Genomic DNA, 10115 nt, shown 5'->3' on the forward strand with positions numbered 1-10115 from the left:
GCAGGCACGACCTAGAAAAGCCTTTCTAACAAATACATCTAGACGTGCACACATCACTCCCGTTCTCTACACCCTGCATCGGCTCCCGGTGCGTTTTAGAGTAGATTTTAAAATGTTATTGTTTGTTTTGAAGGCTTTAAATGGTCTGGCCTCAGAGTATTTGTTTGAAATTTGAACTTTTAGGAAGCACAACCGGTCACAACCGGTCATTGCGGCCTTTAAATATTTGTTCTTACATTCTTATATTTTATTCTTATATTTTGTTATTATAATTATAATTATTTCATGTATATTGTATGTATGTATATTTTGTGTGCTGCTGTAACACTGTAATTTCCCATTTTTTTGGGATCAATAAATATCTATCTATCTATCTATCTATCTATCTAAATCAGTTGGTTTCAGAAGTCCCAAGGTCCACGTATAAACGGTGGAGGGGGGGGGGGGGGGGGGGGGGGGGGGGGGGGGGGGGGGGGGGGGGGGGGGGGTCAGGCTTTTGCAGTTGCTGCCCCGAGACTCTGGAACAAGCCCCTACCCCCCATATATTTGCATTACAGACGTGGCTCTTTTCATGTCCAAACTCGAAACATATTACTTTAGTCTGACTTTTAATACGTAGCATTGGTGGGACAACTTCATTCTTTTGTTTCTTTGTAACCTTTTGTTCACTCTTTCTATTGTATGATGTGCTTGTACTCATTCTGATGTTAAGCACTTTGGATACCTGCTGGTTACTGTAAAGTGCTATATAAATACATTTTGACTGATTGATTGATTGATTGATCGATTGACTTCTTCGTATTCTTTCATTCAATGCAAATGCTTGAATATTGCTATATATTTCAGGAAGGGATGTCAAGAGGTTTTGATAATGTAAAAGATTGCTATAAGATTCTGGGTGTATATGTACTGTATAAGTGATATGATACGTAGGATACAGTAGGCAATGTGGAATATTTAAATCTGCTTCTGCAACAGTGCTTTTTAAAGGGGGACGCACCCTGCAAAAAGACCATTTGCATTCTCCAGTGCATGGAGGGAAGCCTCAACCAATTATATGTTGATTTAAATTAGTTTTTACTCCAGTGCAAGAAGAGGAAATTCACTACTCTAATAACCAGAATACATGCAACAGATTTGGAACCAGTTAGAGTCCTGGACTTCACTTCAAAATTAATTTTAATGTTACTCCTGTAACAAGGTTTGGGTCTCCCATCATAAAAATGCTTAGACATAATACTGTGTCACTGTCTGTAATACCAGTTACTGACCTTATGGGCATGGGCAGGGAGGATGGACAGTACATGGGAAAACTACATAATTTCTTGTTTGTTTACTTACAATCCGGTGTGATTGAATCTGTCCGTCATCTGTCACTGTCAGTGGAAAGAATTTTGAATAAATTACAAACAGATTTCAGCCTTTCTGGCCTTATTTCACGTTTATGGTACACATCCTCAGACCAAAGGACACTTACAGAGATGCAACTTTTTGCACATAGAATAGCTGGCTGTTGACTACTGGTGTTTTAGCTCTAATCTTCAAAGTACCAAATATCTGCTTACTTGTTATTTTAGGAGATGGGACCATGATTTATAAGCACCACAGGTAAGGCAGCGCTCAACTTAATAAACGGATACCTCTACTCTTCAGCCCATGTACATATGCTAAATCTGTTCTGGCATCCGTCCACACACAGTGATTATCATGGGGAAGAACACTCCAACATGGAGGATGGGCAACAGTGCTCCAAAGTGAAGGCTATCATTCAGCTGTGACTCCAACTGCTGGCAATTTGATTTTAAGCTGACTTGAAAAGGGCAGAAGCAAATATGAAAAAGATGTGTCAGGCAGAACTGAGTCACTTCATTTAATTCTCAGGCTTTTCTCTACTTTGTTGCTCTTCAAAGTATGTATTCTATAGGCATACTGGATGAGTCACATAGCATTTCAAAAATGCTATTTGTAACCTTTTGTTACAGTGTAACAAGCAGGCTTTTCTGCCTGCTTGTTACACTTACGGCAACTAGCAAAAGCATTTTGCTAGTTGCCCTAAGTGTAACAGGAAAAATAAAAGCATTAGCCTATCTGTCACAATTATGGTGTCTGGTTAACTAACTACGATTGTCCTGTAAGCACATGTAGGCCGAAACAATGTATTTGTATGCAAAAATCTTTTACAGCTAAAAGCTATAGTAATGACATGTTAGCATGTCACATGTACAATCCAGCTACATTTAGTAGCCAACTTCTTTAAATTTTTAAAGATAAAGTCCTCCTGTAGATAACAATGCTTAAAACAACTTTTCCAGAGATTTAGGGAATAGACCAGACCTGAACCGGATTATACATTTTAAAATCATTTTTGCATGCAAAAGACATGTTAAACATGTCTAATAGCAGAGCTGCCAACTTTTCCCAAAACCTCGGAGTGAGATTTGGGGTGGGCAACCCAAATATTGCCGTGTACAAAGCAATTTCTTTGGCTCTTTCAGCATCATTATACTAAACGGTTTAAATCGGCAAAAATAAACCATTAAATGGCACTTTCTGGAGAGTTTTGTGCAAATAAAGTGGAGAAATCAAGTCTTGCATGATATGTGCAAAACTGTAGGGTTAAGAGCATTTGTGTTGTTGTAGTATCAACAGGTATTAGGGCATTTAGCATTTACATTATTAACTTCTCATGATAAAAGAACTGACCGAGACAATGTGCCACACATAATGAACCACATGAAGAGACAGTAGCATATGTCGGCAACAGCTGAGAAGATTTGGGTCTGTGGGGAACAGCTCCAGGACCCAAAGTTAAATTAATGTTTAGGGATCAACTAAGACCACTGAAATTCTAAAGAATGAGAACCACTGTTTTGCATAAATTCTAATCCTTTACCCTTTGTGCCAAAGCTCAGTAATGTTTGGCCCTCATCCTCTGTGCCTCACTTACTGTATTTACTTTTTGGGGAAAATAAAGACTATTTGTTCATTGTATGAAACATTGAATGAATTATTTACAGTTACATTTAGAGATGCACAGAGGTTATAGAAGCACAATAGTGGCCCAACGTTGCAGTATCGTATATATAGTATAGTATATATATTTATATATATAGTATATATATATAGTATAGCTCAGATGTGTTTCACCAGATTCCTGCTCATGTTTACAACTTTATGCACATTCAAAATATAACTCCTCCCATCTCTGTTGTCCGTGATTTGGAGAGTTGTAATATAGTCTGCTGTGCATGTCATTGCTCCGCTGATATGGTGGATCTCATGCAGACCGTCTGACAGACACCGCGGCCCATTTGGGTCTCTGGTCTCTGACAAAGTTCAGAGACCTCCAATAATGCTGCGCATTATGGAGGACTAAGGTTGTCCTGGGCTGGGCTGACGTTGCCGGTGGCTAGCTCCTCAGTGTTAGCATTGCTAGCGCAAGCACCGGCTTCTTGCTGCTCTTTAGTAACGTTAATGTTAGTGTTGTCAGTAGCCGTCGTGAAAAAGGTTGTTACCTTTGGAAGTTTTGCTAAAAACTTTCTGCTTTCTTCCGGCTTCATCCTTTTTTCAGAACCACTTCGTTAGCTTCCCTTCATTTTCCAACCGTCTGTAGCCTCCAGCTTAGCGCGTGCTGAGCTGTTTGTTTACAAACACACGCAGATGCGCAGTAGGATAATGGAATAGTCCAATGTAGTGGGGACTGGGGGGAGTTTGTCATCATGATTTAAACAATCGGATAACACTTTAGCGTATCAATGTTTAGAGATAAATATTTGGGGAAAAAGTAAGACAACAAATCATAACCCTAAGTTTATGAGGCGTTTTACGGGGCCCTTGGTAGCGACAATTGCCTACCTTTGCCTAATGGTAAGTCCGCCTCTGCCTGCAGTGTAACTATCACCAACATTATTTAGTGATTTACCACACTGACACTGTTGGGGGGGTACACTAAACATAACATTTCTGAAGAGCAATTTTTAAGGGGACACACATAATACAGCCACAACACACTACATCCTTGTAGAGGACATGTGTACACAGAGGAAAGCCTAATGCTATCATACGTGTAGCATGGAGAGTGTATCATTGTACTTCTTTTCTTCCTTTGTTTCTCTTGATTCAATAAAAAAACTGACTAAACTGACCAAAATATTCTTCTTTAAAGCCAGTTATTTATTTTGAAGTTGTTAACAATCAAGTAGATCCCGACAAATATATCGGCCGATATTGGGCATTTCCCGATTTATCGGTATCGGCATATATGATGGCGGATAAAAAAATATCATTCATCAGAAGCATTTATAATGACCAATAAATGATAGTATAGCATAGTCTGTCCACCAAAGGGCACTCTCCAACGTCCCTGTTGGCAATACTGATTATTATTTATTTTTTTTGTTGTATTTTGGTTCAAAGGACTAGAAGTTTCATATCTTAAGTTTGAATTTTATACATTTTATTAATCAGAACTAAAATATTTTGATGTTCCTCTCTTCTGTTGTGACAATTAAACACCTTATTATCATTTTATTTTAGTGAGAACTCAAGGATAAATACAATTAACTAATAGGAAAATCTGTTTATGTTTTGTTTCTGGATTTATTTATTTTTAATATATATTGGCCGATGTATCGGAATGTAGGATTTTTAAATAATCAAATTTTTGTATTGGTATCGACCTTAAAAATCCTTTATCGCTCGGGCTCTACAATCAAGCCAAAAAAATACCTTAAAACACAATAACTTATTTTGAAAAGGCGTGCCCATATAAAATAAATACAATGTTTTTTGTGCACTCGTTAAATTAGCTGATCATAATGTAAATTAGTGAGCCACTGGTACAGCTCATCTGCTAACTCTGGCAGCTACACACCTCCAAAAACCTCAACACACCTATCTGAGACTCTACACCTCTGGAGCACATTAATATCTCATAAACTAGCATCAGGGATTTCATTTATGGCCATAGTATATATCGTTAGGCTGTCTCTGCCCTAAAGGCTTGAGCTCATCCAGACTTTATGAAATGTCAGGCGAATGATTCTTTCAATCCAGTCAGATAGAAACCTATGACTCAAAGATATGGTGAAAAAGTGTGCTAACAATGCCTAGACGTACAAAAATAGCTCTTACGGAATATCTCATGTAAGAGTGATTGGATAGAGTAATGGAGTACAGTGGTCTAATCATTTCTTCTGTTATCCAAGGATCTTGGTGATGTTGCAAATGTACTGTAAGTACTTAAGGTTCTTGTTACAGTCCAACCAACATTTCTTGTTATATAGAAATGAGTTTGCGCTGCACCCCCCAGCACAACCTCCCAACAGAGACCCTCTCAGTCCCACTTTCTTTCTTGCTTCTTTCAAAAACACAAAAGACAACGTCTCAAAGAAACATTAGGGACGCGATGGACTTCATCTAGGCGGAGGCCTCTCTTCCACTCTTTCAGCTGTAGGTTTAGATGTCTCATTTCAGACTCCGAGTTACTTCTACTTCTCCTCATCTCAGACAGTTCCCAAGTGTTCGTCATTCTGCATCATTATTGGGATGAGTCAGCAGTGTTGCCCATCCAACATACAGCATAGGGAGGAAATCTGCAGGCTTGCAATTACAGCCGTGGTAAGGACGAGGAGGAATCAGAGGAGACAGAAAAGCCATTAACCCTTGTGTTGTCTTCCCGTCAACCACGTCGAGGGTGCTATTTGAAATGTTTTTGCCAAAGTTTTTTGATATTTTTATTGTCGACGTTTTCAGTGCTTATTTCGACGGCACATTTTTTGAGCACCAAAAAATTTAGTTTGACTGAAAACAGGTCACATTTGTCCCAAGAACAACATGAGGGTTAAAATGCAAGTTATAATAATAAAAGGATTGTGTTTAAAGGAATAGTTCAACATTTTAGGGACTACACCCTTTTTGTGGGGAATTAATATTTGTCCCAATCGTTGGGAGGAACTACATAGACTGTATGAAAAAAGGACATAGTCCCCGTAAAGCAACCCATAGATATCTGAAGAACTAAAATTAAGCTCAACGTGGGTGGCTCTCGGTAGCTCCTGCCATCGCCCTCTAGGCAAAGCCTGACAGCATGTTATCAAAACCTGGGCAAAGAGGGGAAATGAGGATGAAGCTGAGGGGGGCCTAATGGAGTCTACTGTTTATGCTAGCCAACTGTGATGGCAGCCAGTTATATAAAAAATTCACCTCCATACAGTTAGCTTGAAGGGGGAAGCTAAGCTATTCAGTCCATAACTGTTGATCTGTTGCTAACATGTGTTATGTCTTACCCACTTTCAAATGTAGCCCGCTTGGCATTGCCTGGGTGTGCATGAAAAATGTACTTGTAGTTTAACTATTATACCATAGGATTAGTCTAAGCTGTATTAACGCCTTCCTTATGAAAGAGTAATATAGCCTATTTTATATGTGTATTTGTATTACTGCTTGTTATTGCTTTGCATGGCTGTCTAACCTGTACTATGGTTTTTTGCTGTCTCCTGCTGCTATGGTCTAAAACCATCTGGCCAAAGGACTACAGTTGAAAATTAGCTGGCTGGCTAACACTGGCACACTTACAGGAATGTTGATTAGTGTCCTTAAAAAAATAAATTACATTAGAGTAAAGCAAAACCATTTGTGGCCACCAAGCTGTTTAATTCTGCTGTAAAGTTGGACATTTTAACATAGGGATCTATGGGGATTGGTCTCACATTGCCAGACAGTGCTGCAGAGGACGGTCTGGCTGGTCCACACAGCATTCCAGGATGGGAGAAAAGTGTGCTCTGGTTCATTTGCATTTCTTAAAACCAATCACAATAATCCTGGGCGTCGCTAAGCACCAGACAGAGCCCCGGTACCACCGCAAAATAGCCTTGGAAAAGAACTTGTTTTGGTGGAACATGTGCACGTTCAAAGGTTGTTTTGGTCGTGCAACAGAAACCTCCGATTGGACAGATAGTCTAGCTAGCTGTCTGGAATTACCCTGCAGAGATCTGAGGACTAGGTAACCATAGTCCTCAGATTGGACAGATAGTCTGTCTGGATTTACCCTGCAAAGATCTGAGGAGCAGATAACCATAGTCCTCAGAAATCCACCACAGGTTAAAATTCCAACACAAAGAAAGTGGAAGGTTGAAGGACATCCAGAAGAATCTTTGACGGCAACGGAGCAATACGGGAAACATCTTGGATATAGACTACCAGGGGTTGACTCCCTATTGAAGTTTGCCTCAAGTGGCTATTCGAGGAACTGCAATTGTTAGCTGTTGGGATTTTATTTAACTGAAATTTATAGATTGATTGTTTGATTAATTGAATTCTTGGCCCCTTAGGGTGCTGCCTGTTTAACTACCACACCCACGATGCATTTCGGAATGAAAGATCCATTTACCGAGCTTAGGGCAAGATGTAGCTAAATGTTACAACAGTTACAATTCAAAGATCCATTTAATTCAGAGTTAAGTCAAATTAAAGTTAATTTAAGCCAAATTTGGACAAATTACCAAAGTGTTTGGAATTGCTTCTGCTCTGAAATGTGCTTATTTCTTGCTTTGTCTTCATAGCGGCAGGCTCATGGGTATTGTAGAACATAGAGCCGCCCACTATAACAAAATGATGGACAAAACGTTGTGCCTCAGAGAGTTGACAAGTTGAAATAATGTGTTTCTATGTTATGTAACAATATGTTTTATGTACAAGGATGCAGTTTCTAAGTGAATAAGTGTGTTTCTTCCAAGAGGTAATGACAAATGAAGATACAGTACATTGGACTTCATCACCTTCCACTGAAATAACTGTTTGAGAGCTTCTGGTCCATCAAGAACACACCTCTGGGCTTTGGCCACATTTCAAGTATGATTACATGTGATCCTTGAAAAGAAAAACCTGAGGGAAACCAGTTGATCCGAAGACGCGTCTGGACACTGTGACATCTCGAGAACGGACAATACCAGAGGGACTTAGGCTAGAGATTGTATTACCGATGACAGATGACCCTGTGCTACTGATTAGAGGCACAATTCCATAAAACATAAACCAGGTAGTGGCGCAGCTGCTGCCCTGACGCACCTGCCCAAACAAACCTGGTGAGTCTAAAATGTGGCTTAGAGTTTAGTGCAGAAACATTAAACATACATAAAAGTGGGGTCATAAGGTTTGCGCTTGAGATGGAGCAGGTATAAGAAGAAAAAACAGAAGGGGGGAATCAATACAGAGAGAGAAAAATGAAAAGGTAGACACGGCTAAAGACACAGCCACTACAATACTTCAGTTTACTGCTTAAGACTGCTATTTTTTATTTGTGCTGTCCACGAGTGGTTGAGAGAATACACCCCAAGGTCTGGAGTTTTGATGATAACAGAGAGCCTTTCCATTATCTCTACACAACTCTATTCAACCTCCTTCCCCTCGCTTCCCGTGCCATCTTATGTCTGCTGGCTTGCACAGTGAAAGCTAAATCTGAAGGGCAGCTGGCACTTCATACCAACTGAGTGAACAGAATTCTGCACCAATTAAGAATGCCTTCCAATCTGTGCTTCTTCCACTGATTACAGGCATCATTGTGGTAAATATAGCTTGAGAATTATAGGAGAACTCAGGGAAACCAAGCACAAGGCTTCATGGAGCAGAAGCGTGGTTTTAGTTTTTATCACAGTGGAATCATTGCTCGGAGCATTTATCTGTCGACTTGACAGCTTAACTGTTTTTATCTGATGCGGAGCCGCTGGGGAAGGACTGGGCGAAGTAGACATCACCATCGATAGGAACTATACACAGTAGGTTGTGAAAGTCTACAGACTGTAGTGTTTAACCCTGGAAATTTATCCATTTATTTATCCCAGTAACACACATAGGACACAGCTATACAGCAGGCATCCCGCTTCATTCCTTACCTTCACCATGATGTCTCCATAACAATCATTAAAACCGCCCCTGTCCTTTATTAAATGTTGCATTTTGCTTCATGAGCTGGACCACAGTTGGAATATTGCGAATGTTGCTCTTATTATAAACGGAGCCAAATCTCCCAAAGAAAAATACCCCAGAAAAAAAAAAAATCAATCAAGCATTAAAGGGCTCTCGTGATTAAGGAAAAACTTGTTAACCTCCTAACCCTCATTCACATTCATCGATAAAGAGCATCATGCACTGGTGCACCAACACCTTACACAGGCATTATTCAATGAGAGCAGCAGAATTGAGGAGGGGAACCATGCTGCTAAGTAACACCGAGACACACCAGAAATAGTTCACTACGCATCAACATTTTCTCCACTTGCTTTTTGATATTTTTGGACATAAAAAAGATTACTGTATAGTTCAAAGTTGAAATCGTCGGCGGACTTTGATTCAGCCTGTGTTAGAAGGTTGGTTAAAAAAGGCGCACGAAAAAAATAACAAACGTCTCCAAAAATGTGAGTCTCAGCAAGCACGGACAGGCTCAGCCACCATTTAGACAAAAAAAATCAGCCAGGGTAACAAAGTTAAAATCCGAACTTTTACCTGTAAGTGCCGTTCGCCGTGAACATGTCACAAATGTCAGTGCATCCTGGAAAAGGGAGTCCGTGCCGTGATGATTGATCTCTCAGATTGGTGCGGTTTTTACCGTGACTTCCATCCAGTTTGGGTGAAGAGAAGCACCTGCTGATCCGCGCATGCATATGCTTGCAGAAACAACTGGTTGTGCTCTGTCAGCGGATTCCCATTAACCGCTGTGTGCTGGACTCGCCGCTGCGCAATGACGCACGCCGTGGACTCGCGGCCGATTTGGAGTCTCCAAAGCTGCCCAGGAGACGAATGTCCAGCATATCTTGGCATTCATAATGTTATCCACAAAAAAACAATATTTAATGCCATAACCTAAACCATGGATGTTTGTTTTTTTTCAAACCCATAACAGCGATCCATGTCTTTTATATCCAAGACATCACAATGGATAAAAGGGAATATATATTGACACACACGACACACACAGTGTGCTATCATTCCATCCCTATTTATGGTACTTTGAATACATTAAGTGACATTAATCCTGTCAGTGCGCGTTTATCGCTCCGCAGCAGCACTTGAAGCTATTATGCTTTCTAATCAGCATCACGGAGAAAAAAAAGAGGTTG

The 10115-nt window shown here is 40.1% G+C and overlaps 1 protein-coding gene across 1 annotated transcript in view; it reads right to left on the bottom strand.

Moving 5' to 3' along the window:
* Nucleotides 1–9770, bottom strand: part of LOC117960659 (gamma-aminobutyric acid receptor subunit pi) — a 62591-nt gene extending 52821 nt beyond the window's left edge. Inside the window, exon 1 of the mRNA XM_034898698.1 lies at nt 9502–9770. The gene's annotated coding sequence lies outside the window, so the exon portion shown is untranslated. The remainder of the gene's footprint in view (nt 1–9501) is intronic.
* Nucleotides 9771–10115: the final 345 nt, after the last annotated feature.

The sequence above is a fragment of the Etheostoma cragini genome, chromosome 17, assembly GCF_013103735.1.
Source record: "Etheostoma cragini isolate CJK2018 chromosome 17, CSU_Ecrag_1.0, whole genome shotgun sequence".
Taxonomy (NCBI): Eukaryota; Metazoa; Chordata; class Actinopteri; order Perciformes; family Percidae; genus Etheostoma; species Etheostoma cragini.